The 21,306-nt window shown below is 38.9% G+C and overlaps 1 long non-coding RNA gene across 4 annotated transcripts in view; it reads left to right on the top strand.

Moving 5' to 3' along the window:
- LOC109503373 overlaps positions 1-21,306 on the top strand; it is a 132,875-nt gene that overhangs the window by 90,008 nt on the left and 21,561 nt on the right. For 2 of the 4 annotated variants that reach the window (XR_006584917.1, XR_006584915.1), the window contains exons 4-6: positions 1,064-1,175; positions 1,610-2,288; positions 11,265-11,380. This is a non-coding gene — a long non-coding RNA (uncharacterized LOC109503373). The remainder of the gene's footprint in view (positions 1-1,063; positions 1,176-1,609; positions 2,289-11,264; positions 11,381-21,306) is intronic. The other 2 variants (XR_006584916.1, XR_006584918.1) reach the window with 2 other exon arrangements.

Here is a 21,306-nt window from a genome sequence, read left to right on the forward strand (position 1 = left end):
ATATTACCTCAGAGGAGCTCTTTTTACTTCAGTCATCACAGTGGCAGGTGAAAACTAGACAGTACCTCATCTTAGCTGCCCTGTGACACTGTTACTTTCTGCTCTGGCCTCTTTGTCACCTCTGTGGGGAGATGCCTGTGGGAACCTGTTCAGCCATTCTTCTGCATGGACAAACCCAAAAGGGAGAAAATGCTAACATCTCAATGGGCAACCCTTGACCAGTGGAGGATGGGAGACTGGACAAATCATCTATTGTTTCAGCCCTAGGTGAACAACTCTGACTCACATTTTACACAGCATCTCAGTCTCCAGCAGGATCAAGGTCCACTTGCCCAGTAATGAACGGTTTGATAATACACCTCGGTTTATCTTTCTGTTCCCAGTTGCACTCTACCAGGACCTTTACTCTTATTCCTTAGGATTACTGCCCCCAAATTACTTTCGCCTTGTCATGGGCTCTTCTTTTTTGGGATGAAACTCAGGCTAAGACAACGAAACCAACATATTATAGAATAGTTAGTGAAGAGGCCTAACTTCCCTGAAAGGGAGTTTCAACTTCATCAACTAGTTCACAAATCTCATTTAGAAACGTAGGTCTGTGAGGAAAAAAATTGGCCTAATTCAAGAGTAGGGCTTTTGGGATCCTTAGAGAGATCTCTAGAATTCTGGTAGTAGAATCTTTAAGTAACAGCTGCCAAAGAGGGTTAAATTGGTAGGAAGAGGTAGGCAGATAGACTGGCACCATAGAGCCAAAAAAAAATAAGTACTTAGGATTTCAAAAGAAACTACATGTTCTTCCATATTTTGAGCTCTGTATTCTCAATTGCCGCCGCCTTCTTCTTCTTCTTCTTCTTCTTCTTCTTCTTCTTCTTCTTCTTCTTCTTCTTCTTCTTCTTCTTCTTCTTCTCAATTGAAAAAAATGCATTTTGGCACGGTTTAAAAGATGTGTTACAACCATGTGGGTCCAATTAACAATTGACTCAAGATTCTGGTATCAAGTGTGTAGGCTAGATGACTAATAAGTCCAGAATGCTATTCAGTAAAGTCCATTTTTCTTCTACAGATAAACCAGCATATGACAATAGACACTCAGGAAGTTGAGGCCAGAAGGAATAAAATGTTCCCTAGACACTTTAATCCTGGTTGTGTTTTCTGCCTTGACAAAATTGCTGAAAGTAAGTATCTCTATAAGCTGGGGAATGTTTTGGGCGTCCCTTTCACAGTGGCTCTGATAAGTCCTGCTCATAGTAGAGGATACTGGTTTGACTCTCAGCCACAATCTTTTGAGTAGTTATGCCCAAGGGAGGTGGAACAGACACTTAGTGAAACAGAAGCCTTGTCTATTTCTTAAGTAAACATTTATCAGATGAACTGGTGTATAAAATTTATCATATCAGGAAGAGCCAACCTTAATATCAAACATGACATAGTTCAAGCATAAAAAAATTATTATGTAAATAATAGGTAGCCATGGAAGCAATGAGAACAACAAATTATCATAAGAATATACTTGAGCTGGTCTGGATACTGGGACAGGGTAGTTTCCATATACCATTTCTGGTCCTCCAAACAACTTTGCAAGGTAAATATGATTCTCTTGATTTTCCAGTGGAAGAAATTGAAACTCAGAATTCTGCACCCAGAGCTATATAGCTGGTAAATGGCAGTGCCTGGATTAAAATAACTAATCATCAGGATCATGATCATTAAGATTGATGACATTTATGTGTACATACTGATGATCACAACTGGGATGATGGCCTTCCATATGTTATTTATTCCAACAACAACTTCTTGAGTTAGTCACATCATGCCCATTCTACATATGAAGAAAGTAAATTTTGAAGGTTAAAGGGCTCCATCAAAGTTGTATGATGGGCATGCAGCAGCTCTGGAATTTTAACTAGGATATGAAGGATTATTCTGCCCTCACCCATTCTACCAAGACTCTGAAAACAGATTTCTCATGTCCTGCCCTATGCCTGCCTCAACTGACATGTTTCAATCAAGCATGTGAGAGGGTAAGTTCCATTTCCCACTCTTGCCCCCAAGGGTCTGACTAATGCTGCTCTCTTCAAAGAACTGCTAACATCTCTAGTTTAAGCAATGTGCAAAATAACTGATGCAAATAAAATCTCTTTCCCCAAGGCCTCTCTTATGCATGGTTCATTTTCTGGACTAACAAGACCAAGAGGTGGCCCTGCAGGGTGAACCCATGACATGTTGGTAACTTCAGTGCCTCAGTGGAGCCATGAGCAAGATTTAATGGAAAACAGGCACATTTTATGGTAAATCAGTTTCATTTCTGAGAGATCTTCACACAGTGTCTAAGGAGCAATGACAAGCTGGAAAACTAGATTGACAGTTGACTCAGATGTCTACTATTATGTTCTCCTTCCTTCTGAACACAACATGTTTGTTTCTTAAATAGCAGAATTCTAGATCTTCAGGATTAAAGGCAGAGAGAAATAATTTCATATGTAGGTTGCATAGCAGCTTTCTGGGTTTTAGCAAAGCATCTTTGACGTTTTTGCATTCAGAGAAGGACCTAAGAACAATATGAAGGAGGGAAGCAACAGTCTCATTTTTATTTCTAGAGTTAGCAATGAGGTGTCAGACAATTTCCTTGTTTTCTATTTGGATTCTCAAACCGCCCAGCTTCTCCTTTTATACTCGCCACTTAAATTGTCTCACCTAAATAGAAAGCATGACTTTTGTTGAGAGTTCCTCAAAATAAATCGAAAGCCTAGTATCTAATTCTTAAATAGCACAACAATGCAGTGACATAACTCCACAGCACACAAAAATACAGGTTTTGTACACACTTGTATACATGAAAAGAAAGTGCATGGACAGAAATGGGATCCATTACTAATTAACTGTATTATTTTGGTCAAGGCTCTTGGTCTCTGTGAACAGTTTCTATATCTGCACATTGGGGTTATCTATTTTAAGGACCTCTAAAATTTTTCCATTTTGTGTAGAATACACAAACATAAGATCATATTATAGATGATACCCAAAGAGAAAAGATGAGGAATTCCTCCTTACAAACTGCTAATTTATGAAAAAAATTTTATCCCCACCTCTGTCTCTTATAGTTTGTGATTTTTCTTCACTGCCTTTCCTCCTAACTTCCTGAAAATTGATGACAGTGAGTTACTGATATCAAGCAATCTCTATTAAGAGACCCCTTCCCAAGAGGGCAATCCAATTGGCCCTGGCTAGCCTTTGATTTGACAGGGTCACTAGGAAAAAAAAAAAAATCTCTCTCAATGATTTAAGAAGTCCAGACTCAAAAGTGAAAGAGCAAGGGGTTGATCTGATTTTCCACCTCCTCTGAAGAGAATTGAATACAAGTTCACAAGGAGGTCTTTCATAGGCTAATTTCTTCTTGTATCCCAAGCAAAAGGAGGGCGTGTGGAACCTAGTCATGTAAAAGGAAAAGTAGGCATGAAGCCTGTGTACTCTTTCCCCATCCTTCAAGAAGAGGCAAGGAAGCATTTGTATTTGATGAGTGTCTTCTGTAAGTAAGGTACTTACTATGGTAGAGCATGTGTAAAGAAGAACTTATGTTCTTGATTTTCCTGATAGAGAGACTAGGTTCAAAGTGGTTAAATATCTCAAAAATAGCAAGACACTCATGGAGTTAGTCAGTTCTACTGAGTCTAGTAAGTCAGTTCTAAATGTGTATCTTTTTCCCGTCCTACTGTGTTGGTTCCACTGTGCTAACAGAAGCAAGGGGTGGCTGCTTAAGGGTGTAGACATTAAGTTAGGTTGTTTTCCTACTTTTGAGTCCAAGGATTTGAGCTGAGTTAGCAAATGTTTTATAATGAAAATCTATTAAGAAATAGTGCTAAAAAGTAATACTATGGACATCCTTATTAGGAATTGGTGCCAGCTGAGTTCTATTGTACCTATCAATTTTTCATGGCTTGATAAGTTAAATGCACTCAAGAAGGTAAGACAATTGTATCTATAGCAAGAGGGTTTGGGGGCACCAGGAATATACATCCACCAGGAAGCAACCTCTAAAAACAGCCTCCAGGGGAGCCTGGGTGGCTCAGTTGCTTGGGCGTCCAAGTTTGGCTCAGGTCATGATCTCACAGTTCACAGTTCATGAGTTTGAGCTCTGTGTCAGGCTCTGTGCAGACAGCTTGGAGCCCGGAGCCTTCTTCAGATTCTGTGTCCCACTCTCTCTCTGCCCCTCCCCTGCTGGTACTCTGTCTCTCTCTCTCTCTCTCTCTCTCTCTCTCTCAAATAAATAATATTAAAACAAATTAAAACAAACAAACAAACAAATAAAAACCTTCATACAGGGCACAAAATGCATCATTGGTAGACATGAAAACATGACCGGGGCACCTGGGTGGCTCAGTTGGTTAAACATTCAACTCTTCGTTTCGACTCGGGTCATAATCTCACGTTTCATGAGGTCCAGCCCCACCTTAGGCTCTGTCTGACAGTGCAGAGCCTGCTTGGGATTCTCTTTCTCCCTTCCTCTCTGCCCCTTCCCCTGCTTGCACTTGCTCATGCAATCTCTTTCTCTTTCTCAAAATAAATAAACTTAAAAAAAAATACAAAAGAAATAAATAAAAACTTGACCTTTCCCCGAACTTCTGAGGGGGTTAAGTCAGTGATGACAACGTGCCATCTACACAACATTTTCTTTGGTTCTAATTATACCATGTTGGTTAATATTTCTGAAAATCAAATGACAATTGGGCTGTTGGTGGCTTTATAAGAGCCAATATCTGTTAGAGTGAAGTAGTGTCAACCACAAGAACATAGCAATGACAGAAAAGGTGTGGGTAGACATTTTTTTTCGCTTTATTTTTACAATATCTATTTCCAGATTGCTCAATAACGTCTGCTGGTAACTGAAAACTCAGCTAAGAAAATTAAAAATGCAATGTTTATGGCTTTGGAAGCATACTGTGGATAACTCATTTCTGAACATGTATTTCCAAGGCATGCCAGAGCATCATCTCAGCCTGCCCTTATTTCCCCATTCCTGTAAATGTTAAGGGAGATTCTTCCCTTTATAGGTTTTGTCTGTCTCTTTACCTGCAACTTACCAAAACAAAATAAGTATTCTTTAGAGGAACTACCAAGTGCAGTTTGGATTTGACGTTTCTATGAATATTTTTAGCTATACCAGATGAAAAGTAGACACGTTGCTCCCTTCTTTCCTTCTTCTCTTCCATCTTTCCCTTCTTTCTTAAACAAAACAAAAAACCCTACTTTTTATTTATATTAAAGACATATGTATGTAAAACTTAAAGAGGCAAATAATAATGAAAAACACCAATTCCTTTTCTGCCCATCTTCTTTTCTCCAAGGAAACTGCATTCACCAATTATTTAGCGGCTGAATTTGGTGTTTACCTTTTCATTTCTAAATAACATGCTTATTTGGCTACTTCTTGATTTTCCAGTTTTATGCATTACCTATCAGGTTCTTAGTATAGAAAATGAGGATTTAGTTCTCTTTCCCTCCCATTCCTATCACACTCGTGTACCCTCATCCACTCACTCATCTTTCCACTCTGGTTATTTTATCATTTTGTTTGGATTAGTATTCAGTGTTCACATGATTATAAAGAATAGCTACAGGTTTGCCAAGTTATGGTTACTTTTTCATGCGTATTCTTTTGTTCATACCACATGTCCATCACCCTGTTTATGCCTGCTGGCCTGAGATAATAAATAATAATGCCCACTCAATATGAGTGTGCGTCAGCTCAGAAACCCCTATTCAACACAAAGTCTTTGCCAGCTACTGGGATATTGTACCTGAGGAAATTTCTTCCCGATCTTGTACCTGAGGAAATTTCTTCCCGATCTTTTTGACTACTCAAATTGGAACTGGATGTCATCTATGCCAGTGCACAGCTGTCATTTTGGGATCCCAATTTATGTCATCTGGTTGAATCCCTTAGCCCTTTCTTACACTGATTTCCGTTCCCTACATTATGCCTTCCTATTTCTTGATTCATTCCCTCCTACTACAGGGTATGGGAGCTTCTACTTTCCTCTATATACACTTTCATGACTTTTGATTTTTTTTTAAGTACAATAACCTACATGTGGAAGAAGAGATTAAATGAGATAACACTTGACTTTTTATAACATCCCAACACCATCTTTTTTCCACCTCACCCACCTCTGCTCCTGTCCATATTTGCCGGCATGGATAGATGGGCTCCTGAGAGTTAACAGACTGGAGGGCTGCACAAAGTCAAGCTTCCTTTGTTGTGGATACAGCCTAGAGCAGCTGGGAGAGATTATTACAGACACTACACCAGCAATGAGGTGTTTTTCTCTTTCCACTATTCTTTGAGGAGGGCATGTAATCACTGAGCCCTGTGAATGCTAGAGTGGAAATCCAATCATACCTACTAGGGCTGAGGGTGTTGTCCTATAGACCTTCACTGAATATCTGGTCCTGAAGATAAGGGGGCTGGCTTTATGCCTTTGAAAGACATTTTTTCAAAAAATCAGGTGCCTGTATTCCTGTTAGATACTTAGAGACATTTGAGGGCAGATTAAATTTCTTGAATATGTAATCTTACAGTTATAACAGAACTATTGTGCTCCAGGAAATCTTTTTGTCTTTTTACATTGTATTTTAATTTTTATGAAAATAATTGTGTGCATAATTTAAGATGTCAAATAGCTTATGATAAAAAAAAAGCAGTTATTTGGGCCAACTTTTCCATTTTATGAAAACTATATCTCAGAGGCAATACCACATTCAACACTTTGTTCTCCTTTTTAAAAAATAACACACTTTTACTTCTCTTTCTTGTTTGCTAGTTTACATTTTGTCTAATCATTCCTAGATTGTCTAATCTAATCTAAGGCATAAAGTCTACTATAGACTATTAGGATTCACTGTCTTTTATGTGATTTCACCTTTCTCAGCACACTCTTTCCATTCTTCCCCATTCCCAATGTATTTAAGTCACAATTTTTGGTTAAGTCAATATCCAGAATTTACTCTATTATGGCTATGCAATTATTTTCAGAAGTGAGTCACGTAGTGGTTGGGAGACAATTCTCATGGCCTTTTTTTTTTTTTTTTTTTTTTTTTTGCATTTTGGCACATATTATTACTAGAGACACTGACAGCTTTTGTTCCAGACTACCATTTTAAGAGTGTATGCATAATCAACAGCTTTGGAAGACAGTGACTGTCTCCCTCCAGGGCAGGGGACAGGTTTGTTTAATGTCCACTCTGGGGCAAAGGTCATACAGGCTTGCTTTCAGCCCATTATAAAAGACTGGGGTTCCCTAAACTCAGGGGTCCTCAGGGAAGCCACAGCAACTGTGAGGTTCACGCTGCTTGCTATTCTGTGAGAAATGAAATTCTTCACTTCTGGTCCAGGAATCTTCATTCTTTCACCAGTATCCATGAAACTCTGGCAGGCTAATTTGTTGGCTTGCAAGCAGGGGTCTCAGACTCCTCCTAGTTCTTTACAATAGTAAAACTCTGGCTTCATTTCCTTTCCTGAACTTTTTAGAAATTTCTGATACTTAGTATTTGCTTTTGTTTTTTTCTTTGCTACGTTTGTACCCCCTGATGAGATGCACTGAGAAAGCTCGCCATGATTTCCATGGTATTCCTGTCCAGGATACATAACCTGCATCTGGCCCTGAGACACACTGTGAGGGTCATCCAATAGAATGTGAAGCTTGTACTCTTTAAAACTGATAAAGATGTCAAAGACTGAGAAATACTGTTTTAGGTTGAAAGGATCTGAAGAGACATAAAAACCCAAAATAACACATATTCTTTGGCACAACCCTACATCAAAAAGGAAAAACCAAACAGTTTAAACAGTTGGCAAACTTGGGTAGTTTCCAACTATTTTGGGACATTCCAAAAATGTCCTTCTTTGGGGGAAATATACACTAGAAGTTTAAGAGGTGATGGGACATCTAGCCCAAAGCTTTCTTTCAAAAGGTTCAGAATACAACTGATGATAATGAGCGCATTACCTCCTATACACATGCATGTGAACATACACAGACATACACATGGGGAAGGGGAGAGAGAGAAAGAGGAGGTTGGTGATCATATATATTCAGTAAAATGTTAATGTTTGGGAAAACTGAATAAAAAGGATACAGGAGATCTTTGTTCTGATCTGGACATTTTTATATAAGTTATTTCAAAATAAAAGAGTGGGGCACTAAAGTACTGATTGGAGGCTGTATGTTCACAGAAAGCTTATCAAGTGTCAGATTTCACTGTGGAGCAATCAGGAAGGAGCTGGCAGTCTTGCTGTAGGACTCCTGGCCACCCATATCTATAGGGCTAGACAGTTTCCCCAGAAGACTTTCTCTACTATCTCACATGATGGAGTGTAATCCTGATGGTCAACTTTCTTAAGGCCCAGAGTAGAAGAGATGTCACTTCTGAGAGTAGACTCACGGAACATCTCACTTATCAGCAGGAATCTTCTATGATACATAGAAGTCATGTGCCTGCATGGACTAAAGAACCTCCTAACTCCTTATTAAGACTTTTAACAGGGGCACCTGGGTAGCTCAGTTGGTCTGACTGGCTCAGGCCATGCTGTCACAGTTCGTGAGTTTGAGCTCCGCATTGGGCTCTCTTCTGTCAGCACAGAGTCTGCTTCGGATCCTCTATTCCCCCCTCTTTGCCCCTTCCCTGCTTGAATGCTCTCACTCATAAATAAATAAAACATTAAAAAAAAAGACTTTTAACAAATTCTTCTATTTTCAGCCCTACTCGCAAACCTAGTGCCTCTATTGATGGATATGTTCTGAGTTTCTGTGGCTTGACGCAACTTGCTTATAGTTGGGATTTTTCTTCTTCTGGTACTTAGCAGAGCAGAGAAAGCTGAAACATAAGCCATTTACAACTAGGTTATCAGCTTTCCATCTTCCACTATTTTGTGGACTGTAATTCTCTGCTATCATCACCTCTTTCTTCTCTGCTTTTGTGGGATTATGCCCTCAAAAAAAATTTTTTTTGTTATTTTAGTGAGGTTTCAGGAAAGAGCAAAGAGAAATGTGCTTTTTGTTTTTTGGGTTTTTTTTTTTTTTTCTCTATCTGGTGTAATGAACAGGAAGATCTTTCATTACCTGAGCTTTCTTTTTATTGAAGACTAACTTCCTGTGGGTGAGGAAATAGATGTTCTGTGTAAGCATTTGGCACAGACTCCAGGCCAATTCTAAAATACCATTATATTAGGAAAGGAGAATCTTTAAAAGGTGTTTTTTTGAGGCGGGGGTTAAGCATCCGACTTTGGCTCAGGTCATGATCTCGTGGTTTGTGGGTTTGAGCCCCGTGTCAGAGCCTGGAAGCTGCTTTGGATTTTTGTCTCCCTCTCTCTCTCTGCCCCTTGCCCACTCATGCTCTCTCTCTGTCTCTCAAAAATAAATTAAGCCTAAAAAAAAAAAGTTTTTAAAAACCCTTAAAAAACGTGTTTTTTTTTTTTAAATAAAAAGGAAGGAAATATTTCTTGGATACTGATTGTTTTTTAAACTGAACTCTTTTTATGTTGTGTTTTTCATTCTTGTACTGCTTTTTCTTCATATTCAGCTGAAGTTTGGCTAAAATGGGCAGAGGAAAAATGTTCTGCTCTTGAATACTTTTACATTCCACACACATTTATAACAAGATAAAACTTTCATTCTATTTCAATACTATGGATAGAAATAGCTTCCTCATTTTTCTTTTATAATTTGTTTGAAACAAATACAGAAACTATTGACATGTTTAGAAGGGCTTTTTAAAACATACATTCAACCTTAATTTTCATCTCTGAGAAAAAGGTCATTAAGTCTATGGATCCCTAATTTGCACTGGGATAGTCCAGTGGGGGCTACAATGAACTCACAGGAGCTGTATGACATGTTTTAAAATTTCAAGGGAAACACAGCAACATCTGTTGGCCACCAAATGAACTACTAGCTTCAGGTAGCTTACAATTTCAACTGTGGATTGTGGTACATTGCTGTTGTAACAGACATAACTTTGTGAAGCTGAGTGTTCTGAGGTCACTGTGATCACAAGCAGATGGCACATGGAAATCAATGTGGAACAGGAAACGAGGGTACAGTTTCTTTATTTTCTTTAATTTTTTAAAATGTTTATTTATTTTTGAGAGAGAGAGAGACCGAGTGTGAGTGGGGAGGGGCAGAGAGAGAGGGAGACACAGAATCTGAAGCAGGCTCCAGTCTCTGAGCTGTCAGCACAGAGCCCGACATGGGGATCTAAGTCACAGACCATGAGATCATGACCTGAGCCAAAGTTGGAAGCTTAACCAACTGAGCCACCCAGGTGCCCCACGAGGCTGTGGTTTCTAATCTGATTCCAAAGTTTGAGTGTACAATGCCTACATTCGTCAGGGTTCTCCAGAGACACAGAGTCAGTAGGATGGATGGATAGATTGATACATACATACATACATACATACATACACACATATATAGAAAGAGACATAGTATGAGGGACTGGCTCATGTGATTTTGGAGCCTGAGAAGTCTCACGATCCGCCTGTCTGTAAGCTGGAAGCCCAGGAAAGCTGGTGGTAGAGGTTGAATCCAAACCTGAAGGCCCGAGAATGAGAGGAGCCAATGGTGTAAATCACACTGTGAATCTGAAGGCCCAAGAACCAGAAGTGCTGATGTCTGAAGGCAGGAGAAGATGGATATCCCAGCTCAGGCAGAGAACAGAGAGCAAGTTTGCCCTTCCTCTGCCTTTTTGTTCTATTCAGGCCCTCATCAGATTAGGTGATGCCCACCTGAACTGGGAGGGCAATCTTTTTTACTCAGCCTACAGATTCAAATGCTAATCTCTCCCAGAAATACCATCAGAGACACTCAGAAATAATGTTTCACTAGCTATTTGGACATTGCTTAGCCCTGTCAAGTTGACACCGAAATTAACCAATATAGTGCCCAAAGGTGCATGGACCTCACTGAGAAGTATAGTGATTATACGATGTGTCCAAAATTATTTGATAAGTTTTCTTCTAAGAGATGGAGACTAATTTTTCTCACCTTGAGTATGGGCTGAATTCAGTAACTTGCTTCTAAAAGATCAAATATGGCAGAAGTGATGGTGTGTGGTTTCCAAATTGTGTCATAAAGGGCATTGCAAACACCTGCTCGCTTTCTCCCTTGGATCACTTGTTTTTGAGGAAGCCAGCAGCCACGTTGTAAAGACACTCCAGCAGCCCTATGGAGGTGCCCGCGTGGCAAGGAACTGAACCTGTTTTCCAACAGCCAACAGGGAACTGAAGCTGTCTGTCAACAGTCATGTGAATGAGCTGTTTTGGAAGTCCAGCCCTACTTGACATCCTGACTGCAACCTCAGGAGAGATTCTGAGACAGCCACCCAGGTAAGCCCCTCCCGAATTCCTGTCCCACAGAAATGATGAGATGATAAATAGAGTTGACTCTTGAACAACTCAGGTTTGAACTGTGTGAGTCTACTTGTACATGGCTTTTTTCCTGATACAGTACAGTACTGTAAATGTAGTTTCCCTTATGACTTTCTTAATAATGTTTTCTTTTCTCTGGCTTACTTTATTGTAAGAATACAGTATAACATTCAAAATATGTGTTAATAAGCTGTATAATCGGTAAGGCTTCTGGTCAGCAGTAGGCTATTACTAGTTAAGTTTTGGGAGAGTCAAAAGTTAATATGTGGATCTTTGATTATGAGAGGGGCTGGTATGCCTAGCCCCTGTGTTGTTCAAGGGTCAACTGTATTTGTTTTCTAAGCCACTAAATTTGGGGAGTAATTCGTTAAACAGCAACTGATAATTAATAAGTAAGTGTGGAATAATGAATGAAATATTTTTTTCTCTCTGTTATGTATATATATTTTTACAAATAGCTATTAAGTTGTTAGAACCTAAATACTTCTTAAGTTGATAAATCTAACTACTTAACGAATAGAACTTTGGCTATTTATTTTGGCCTGGAACATCATGGAAAACTTACTGAGACACTAAGTGTGCTACTCACTGACAAAGTTAGAGAAATCATAATTAAATTAAAGATAGTTGCCAAATTATTTTCTCCCTCTAATTTTTTTAAGCATATACGTAATTGGTACCTATTTTTGGAATGGAAAAAATTATGGCTTTTGATTATGAACACATTTTTTATCATGTCCATAGAGCCATGAAAACAGAGAAAAATTACATTAGAGTCAAGGTCTCAAGAAAAGTGATCATTTGAGAGTAAATTGATGAATATTCAATAAACATAAGTGAACTTATTGTTTTGAAGATATCAAATATATCCATAGTTTGGTTAATATAAAATTGGGGGATAAATTAACCTGCACATCCAATGAAGAATGGAAATACTGGCTTATGGGTATAGCTGCATGTGCCTTCAGTGCAGCAGTCCATTTACTGTGAATAAGAAGAGATGAAGCACCCCCTAGTGGTAGTTGTTGATATAATTCATGGCAGAAAAAAACACACAAGTTCCTTCCTTTAGTTGGGTCAGTGTGTAAAGTACTTATCTGTTTTTTTATTTCATTGATAGTATTAAACCCTTGGTTATTACTTTGAATTTGAAGGTTTTTGAAGGCAATCACAACACCTATAGTTTTTTGTTGATTTTTTTTTTTTTAGCCAAATTCAACAACATTGGGTAGCTTTATTTTATATGGGAAAAATGAAACCTTTTCGTGTTAATACATTTTTTTAATTTTAAAAATGTTTATTCATTTTGAGGAGAGAGAGAGAGAGAGAAAGAAACTGAAAGCACGAGTGGGGTAGGGGCAGAGAGAGACAGACAGAGAATCCCAAGCAGGCTCTGCCCTGTCAGCACAGAGCCCAACGTGGGCCTCGATCCCACAAACTGTGAGATCATGATCTGAGCTGAAATCAAGAGTCCACAATCAACTGACTGAGCCACCCAGGTCCCCTTCATGTTAACAGAGAAAGAAAAGAAAAAAACCCGAGGCTATATGAATTTTTTCAAAGCAGATTACATCAGCATTACGTAAGCATCTTACAAATGTAAGGTGCCCTTTATGTTTGGATTAAATTGGTTGTAAAGTAGCATCTGCCAACCTTCTCGTCCATGTAGTAAACAGATATTGAAAACACTTACTTTGTCCTAAATACTTAACTATGCAGAGGGTTGTAGGAAAAGGAAGTGAGACATTCAGAAAAGTGAACACGTGTGGTGTAGTTCTGCAGACGCCAGGGGAGCCCATTGCCAAGCACCTCACATGGGTGGAAGGGAACGGATAAGGCCTTCAGAGGAAGAGGCCTATAAAGGCTGTGAGCAAGAGCCGACCTGGGAAAGTCGTTTTGCTATTTGGATTTATTCTAGTTTTACAGAATGACAGTTTTGACAAACTGTGGCTTGAACTAAATATAAATTGCTCTAACAAAAGGATAACAACCATGTTTTGTGAATTTGCTGATTACTATTTGTACTTGTAATGGGAATATCTGTTCTATTTGTTTCAGAGAACTATGACATTACCACCTCTCAGAGCAATGATTCATTTTTTACTAGGAAGACTTCTCTGTGTTTACTTAACCTTGTCTTCAGAATTGCCACCCATCTATTCTCGAAGGGTGATTAATAATTTATGCCATGTGAATAGAGGATGACTAACTTAGTCCACAGTGCAGTTAACAGCCTAATTTTAAAAATGCACAATGATCTAAACTTATTTTTAGCAAGAATTAATAGCAAGTAGTTTACACTTTTATAGATAAGTGTGGTTTGTAGACATATATGAACTTGGTGTGATTTTAGACCCCAACAGCATATTATTTAGGATACCAGTTTAGCTCTACAAATGTCGGTTCCCCACAACAGACTGGAGCTATATTGTACCCCTTGTTCTGGTTCCAGAGGTATAGCTACCCATGGAGAAGTCAGCAGGAAACACAGAAAGCTAGCACAGTAGAAATAAATGTTTTTAATGAATACCATATTTTTACTCAGTTGATCAAAGAGAAGCCTTAAAGTATTATATTAGCTTTACTTAGATAATGATTAATATAATAGAAAAATAAGTGGCTTTCTAACATGTAACAAGTAATTTAGCAATTACATATTTGTTCCTAGTTATTTCTTTTAATCATGAATCAGAATTCAAAATTCTTTAAGGTAGGTAGGTTGCAAATGTAGCAAATAAGGAATAGGATTTTGTTCAAGACATCTTGGGCAATGTCAGATTAGATCTAAAGAGAGTTTATACTCTAAGTATTCTTTTGGTTGCAAGTGAAGAAATCCAATTCAGCCTTACTTAAACAGAAAGTTGATTTATTGGCCTGTGTGCCTGGAGTGAGGAGGAACTGGCATCAGGTACAATGGACTGAAGAAACAAAATGGTCCTTCCTTCTTCTCTTTTGAGCTCTGCTCAGCCATCCCTAGGCTTTCTGTGTGTTGACTGGCCTGGTTTGGTTAGAGTGCAGAACCCTAGACCCTGGGGGAGACATCTAGGTCCTTGCTACTCCCGGTGTTGTGCACAGAACAGCAGCAGAGTCTTCATCTGTGAGCTTCTTAGAAATGCAGACTCTCTGAGTTAGAATCTGCCTATTAAAAGATCCCTAGTTGGTTGGTGTGTATATTAAAGCTTGACAGTGTCCCTATCAGACCACTGTGGCTGGGAAAAGGGGTTTTTAGACTTGGCTGGCCCCGGGTCTCATTGGCATTAACAGAAATATAGGGGTATGGGAGGGCAGCTCAGCTCTACCAGAATCACATGACTGGGCTGAGAGAATGTAAGCCAGAAGTGTCGGATTACGTACATATGTACATACAGTGCATTCTCACTGCAATGGAAAAATGATGATTTTGTCAGACGAAGGGAATGGTTTAAGATCAATCTTAATTTGAAAAAATGCTGGGGACGTCTAAGATGGTTTCTGAGGGAAAGAAGCTGGAAAGAAGAGAGAGGCTGTGGATGTATTTTCTATGTTGTACAAACATGTTATTATCGGGGTCTTCTTTACAAGATAAACTTCTGAGTTTCAAGTGAAATGAATAAGTAGACCAAACTTCATAACTTTGATTACCTGCCTGAGAAAAATATTTTATTTCTATAATGGACTTTTGTTATCTTTATTAGCTACCTGGCACATGATCGATCCCTCCTTATATTTTGAGAATTCCCTATTTTATGTGACCTTCTGGGCTACCTTCTGCTCTACGAGGAAAATACCAGTGCAGTTCTGAACTGCCCTTTTGGCTTACTGTTCACTTGTCACTGTTTTGAAATTCCCAATAAAATTTTAACAAAGAGGGGCGCCTGGGTGGCTCAGTCTGTTGAGCTCAGGTCAGGATCTCACAGTTTGTGAGTTTGAGCCCTGCTTCGGGCCCTGTGCTGACAGGTCAGACCCTGGAGCCTGCTTCAGATCCTGTGCCTCCCTCTCTTCTGGCTTTCCCCTGCTCATTCTGTTGTCTCTCTCTCTCTTTCTCAAAAACAACTAAACATTAAAAAAAATTAAAAAACAATTAACAAAGAGACCTGCATTTTCATTTTGTAATGAGCCTCATGAATTATGTGACTGGTTGTGCTTGTACCTAATAATGCTGACTGATCATGCTTCTTTTTTCCTATAATACAAGTTAGATCAGATGCCTAAACTTTGTTCCTAATATGCCAGTTTAGGCATCTTGATCCGACTAACTTGTGTTTTAGAAAATGAAATATTATCAGTCAACATTATTCCCATATACTACTTTTTGGGCATTTATAATCTTCCCATGTGCTGTAATTATTTGTGGGGAATTTCGTGTTCCCACAGCATGATATCCCTCTCTATTATCTATGTATGTATGTTTGTATCTATCGATCGATCATCTATCCATGTATCTACCTACATATTTATAGTTGAGCAGCATGTTTTTAATAATATAGTCTCATTCAATCCTCATCTAAGCCCTGTAAGTGTTGTTGTTGTTGTTGTTGTTATATAATGATTATTGTTAAAGGACTGTGGTTCAGAGGCATCATATGTCCAAGCCTTTCAATGTCATGACGTTAGGGTTAAAAGACAGGGTGATGTGAATCGCTCCTCTCTATATGCATTACATTTTCTAGGGTGCTTCTAGAATCATTTCAGGATTGAAAACTTCCATTACCCAGATGAAAAAAACAGAGAGATTTTGACAGACTGTTCAAAGAACAGACATAATAATTAGCCAGTTCAAAGTTTGATGTGAACCTGACTCCATGAAATTTTCTATAGTGGTAGTAAAAAGAAAAAAAAATGAGGTACATATACAACCAAATGGTTGTAGTTTACAGATTTTCAAAAATGGCATATTTATATTAACAAACGTTCTTAAGACAGGAGGGAGGACTAGAAGATACTACCTGCTTTGTTTTATCTCTACAATTTTATTTATTTTGAAAATGTTTCTTCATGTGCCTTTTGGCTGCCACAAAATCTCTGCAAGCATAGTTAAAATAGTTTCAGCTAATCTGATAATATAAATATTTTTAAAAACATAACCACCAGGAATGCTCAGTATCTTTGAGAGTTCATGGCAACAAAAATAACTATAAGAGTTATATACACAAGCCAGGTTGTTCAAGTATTTAAACAAATATTTGATTATCTCATTAGCTCTAAAGCAAATATTTCCAGCTAATAATTGAAAAAAAAATTCTATTTAGAAAAACATTATTATTATTGTTTTTATTTATTTATTTATTTATTTATTTATTTATTTATTTTGGTAAGAAAGTGAGATTTATGTTGGAAGGAAACACCCTCATAAAATGCAATTTTCTGAAATTAAATATAATTTGAAACCTGCTATGTAATGTTTATAGAATATGACTTGTAACTCATTTAACAAGTTACAGGCAATTGAATAGTCTCTAAGTTCCTCCACAGAAACACCTTTTGTTTTTTTCCTGTAACCCTGCGAGGATATTCTCTAGTCTCTTACAATAAAATAATTTTGTATTATTAGAAGATGTGATCCCTGTTTTAAGAAATATAGTCACTTTTTTTTGTTTATTTATTTTGAGAAAGAGAGAAGGGGAGAGAGAGAGAGAATGGGGGAGTGGCAGAGAGAGAGAGAGAGGTAGAGAGAGAAAGAATCCCAAGCAGGCTCCGTGCTGCCAGCACAGAGCCCAACTCGGGCTCAGTCTCACAACAGTGAGATCGTGACCTGAGCTGAAATCAAGGGTCAGAAGTTTCACCAACTGAGCCACCAGGCGCCCTGGAATATAGTCACTTTTTAAGGTAATAATTTATGTTTTTACTATGGAGCAGAAGACTTAGGGATGATAAGCAAGACTTGCTCACAAATAAAAATCAACACCCTCTATTACAGAAAAAGAAGAGTCATGGTTTCACTCAGCTACAAAATCAGGAGGTAGAAAACTGCCTGGAGGGGTGGGGGGTTGGGGGGGCAGGATTTACTCACCACCTGATTCTCTTCTTCCTTATGGAGAGAGATTTTGGTTAGAAGAAGTGGAGTGACTCAGAAATCTGATTTAGCATAGAGTCAGGCTGATGCCAGCCCAGATTTGCAGAATCATTTCTCCCTCAGCCTTTGAGCAGGGCATGTGACCTCAGAGTCTCATAAGGCCCCACACTCAGAAAGACCTTGTGCATGTGCCTGTTTCAGCACTATCCTACTGTTATCTTGAAATTCTTGACAGTTTTTTTGGCTAGGAGTCTTGATTTTCGTTTTGCACTGGGCCCTAACCCATGTAGCCACAAGCCATGAGGCCAGTCCTGCCTCTGATGCTGCCAAACCTGTCTAGCCACCTCTACGTGGAAACTCCAAACCATCCACTCCCCAAACACTCTGACTTTTCACACTCTGCACCGGGTTTTCTTCTTGCCTCATCTGGTGTGACTCACCTCAGTTTTCAATGTGTGTTTAAAAAGTCACCTATAGCCTCACTTGTCCTTTCTCCTGGTGAAAGGTAGTTCTTCATCTGTGGAAGTCTTATTATTATTATTATTTTTTGTAATGCTTATTTATTTATCTTGAGAGGTGGGGGTGGGTCAAGAGGGGCAGAGAGGGAGAGAGAGAATCCCAAGCAGGCCCTGTGCTGACAGCGAGATGCCCCTATGGAAGTCTCATCTTGTCTCACCTTCTCCAGAACCTGTTCCAGTAATTATTATACTCTCCTAGGTCTTCAACCTTTCTCTCTTCATTGGTTTCTTCTCTGAAACCTATGGACATATGTTACATGAGCACCCTCTTCCAAGGCCCTGGTAAACTGGTTTAACTCCCAGACAACTTGCAGAGTATACATCTGTCCAATGGAAACAAATTCTTGCCAGGCCCAAAGGTATGGATGTAGCTACTCCTCAGCTCTGGTCCATAGTGTCAACGCTGGAAGCTGGATGTGGTTTCCTACTCCAGCTCTGCTATTTACTAGCTGTGTAGCCTGGAGCAAGTTACTTAACTTCTCTATGCCACCGTTTTCTTATGAAAAATGAAGATAATAATAGTACCTACTTCAAAGGGGTGTTAGGAGAGCAAAATTAAATGTGTTTAGAACCATTTCTGGCAGGGGCGCCTGGGTGGCTCAGTTGGTTAAGCATCTGACTCTTGGTTTCAGCTCAGGTCGTGATTTTGAGGTTCCCGAGTTCAAGCCCTGCCTTGGCCTCTGAGCTGACAGCACAGAACTTGCTTGGGATTCTCTCTCTCTCTTTCTCTCTCTCTCTCTCTGCCCCTCCCCAGCTCATGCTCACTTTCTCTCTCTATCAAAATAAATAAATAAACTTAAAAAAGAAAGAGCCATTTGTGACATACAGTAAGCATTATCTAAATATTTCTAATTATTACCCTGTCTTCCTTCAGCTCTGCTCTCTCTCCTGCCTCTTCCTTCACATTACCGAAGTGTAATGATGGTTAGGGGTAAACAGAATACTGTTCTGCTTGTCAAAGAAATTATGAGACATTTGGAAATAAGTGGAAAAGAAAGGCACATATCCTTTCAGTATTGGACCTGTTGTGTTCAGCCACGGTCTTTAATTGTCAAATCTGGAAAACAGGAAAGATAGCATTCAGCACCCTGCATCCTCCTCTTACAACTTATAAGCAGATGAAAACAAAAACATTCTGTTAAAAGCACTGCCATATAAAGGCTCAGCAGAGCTGTCTGTAGCATCTTCTTCAGAGGGGTGTGTGGGAATTGCTTTGTCTGCGTATCACCAAAGGGATAGCTCTTTCCTCTAGCCAGCCTAATAAAAGACTATGAAGGTAATGAATTATTAGCCCCAACACTTGAAAATGTCAGCATCTTCCAAATTCCTGTTCCACCACAAAATAAAGTTCAGATTCATTGAATATGCTGTTAAAGTAGTACCTATTCTAACCTTTTTTTTTTTTTTTTTTTTTTGAGAAAACATCATGTTCCTTGGGTGAAATCTTCTGGAATATTGTCTGGTTACAGTTTAATGTGATTAAAATCAATCCAGTAGCCCAAGCCAGAAAGCTAGGATGTAACTAAATTCTATATGCATCCCTGTGCATCACGTCTTTACCAGCCATTCTATCACCACATGGTTTTTACCTCTAAGCTGTAACCCCTACCCCCTTCTAATTCCAGTTTAAAAACTTTCCTATCTCAGGGGCTCTCAATGTTAGAAGTACATTTGAATCTTCCTGAGCCTAAAATATATGTATATAAAGATTTTCAGGCCCACACCAATGTATATGTTTTTATAAGGGTTTTCAGGAAGAGTTAAACTCTGAACTCCTTAGGTTGGCAAACAAAATCCTTCATGATACTCTCAAAGCCTTCGTGTTCATTTTCACTCTCCATATCCCAATCAGTAGCCCGGTATACGCTTACATGAAAATGTTCTAGTTTCTTTCTGCACCAAAGTTTCAAGTTTCCGGTCCTTTTAATTTTGTTTCCCATGCCTGGAATTCCCACAGGGTTTGTTCTTATTTTAGGTGTTACACCTTCTCTAAATGCATCCCTTATTTCATCAGATTTTCTTAGGCACCCCTCCCCACATACTATCACTAGCTTGTATGTACATTTCCAAACCTCTGCTTACATTACATAGTAAGGTCAATGTTGATGGCACTGATGAATGCTCGTGTTCTGATCTTTCTATATGATTTGCTGCTCCTTAAGAGTTCTTATTCATCTCTGAACGTACCTAGCACACCAGGATACTAAAATTTTTTGAATAATAAACGTGCATGAAATTACATCAGAAATAGATCACGAAAGAAGATAATCATGGGAATGGGAAGAACGACAGTGAGTATCTAGAGCTTCTAATTCCCTTCTTTGGATCACTGTTCTAGGTTAGCCTGAAACCCAGAGTGTCAAGCAGCCTGGTAAATGTGCACTACAGCTGCCCTATGCGACCAATGTAAGTCTTCTGTGACTGTCTCAACTGACCTCAAGGAGGAATCAAAAACAAAAACTGGAGGGGTGACTGGTGGCTCAGGAGGCTAAGCCTCTGACTCTTGTTTTTAGTTCAGGTCATGATCTCATGGTTTGTAAGTTTAAGCCCCACATTTTGCCCAGCATTGGGCTCCATGCTGACGGGGCATGAGGCATGCCTGGGATTCTTTCCGACTCCCTCCCTCTCTGCCCCTCCCCCACTTTCCCTCAAAGTAAATAAATAAAACTTAAAAAAAACCCAAAAAACAAAAAGTAAGAACTGGAAAACCAGATAGGCAGAGGCATGCAAGTAATATTTTTAAACAATCAGATATGATAGAAGCATAATGTATTAAGATGACCTAAGGATCTTTCTCGTGTCTATGTGGAAATCAATAACCCTTAATTTTTACAATTGTAACAAATTATATTTTGTGATGTGAAAAAATTTGGAGAACTGCTTGGAATCACTTATACTTCTCCCCCTTTTTGTATTTATAATCTCCTGTAGCTAACAAGCTTTGGAGTTCTTCAGACCAATCTGAGATACTGTTTCCTGGGCTATAGTTCTCAGCGAGGCAATGAATGAAGTGTTTACCAACCTATTTTGAGGTTGGTTTTCTTTCAGTTGACATCAAGGATACTTTGACACCAACTAAGGGGAATGGTAAATATTCAGGTGGAGTCAGCTTTAAACTGGTGTAGTGGTTGTACCTTCTCCCCTTCCCTCCAGATGCTTCCATCCAGGGTGATGTCACATCTCCTCAAACAATGAGGACCACATTGACCACATGCCCACGTTTTCTGGTCAGTCCCAGTTTACATCTATTTTCTGACATAATTATTAACAGTATCCTCCCTTTTACTCTCAAAAGTGTTTTTATTTTAAGTTTATTTATTTATTTTGAGAGAGAGAGAAAGTAAAAGTGGGGGAAGGGCAGAGAGAGAGAGGGA

Source organism: Felis catus, chromosome C2 (genome assembly GCF_018350175.1).
Source record: "Felis catus isolate Fca126 chromosome C2, F.catus_Fca126_mat1.0, whole genome shotgun sequence".
Lineage (NCBI taxonomy): Eukaryota > Metazoa > Chordata > Mammalia > Carnivora > Felidae > Felis > Felis catus.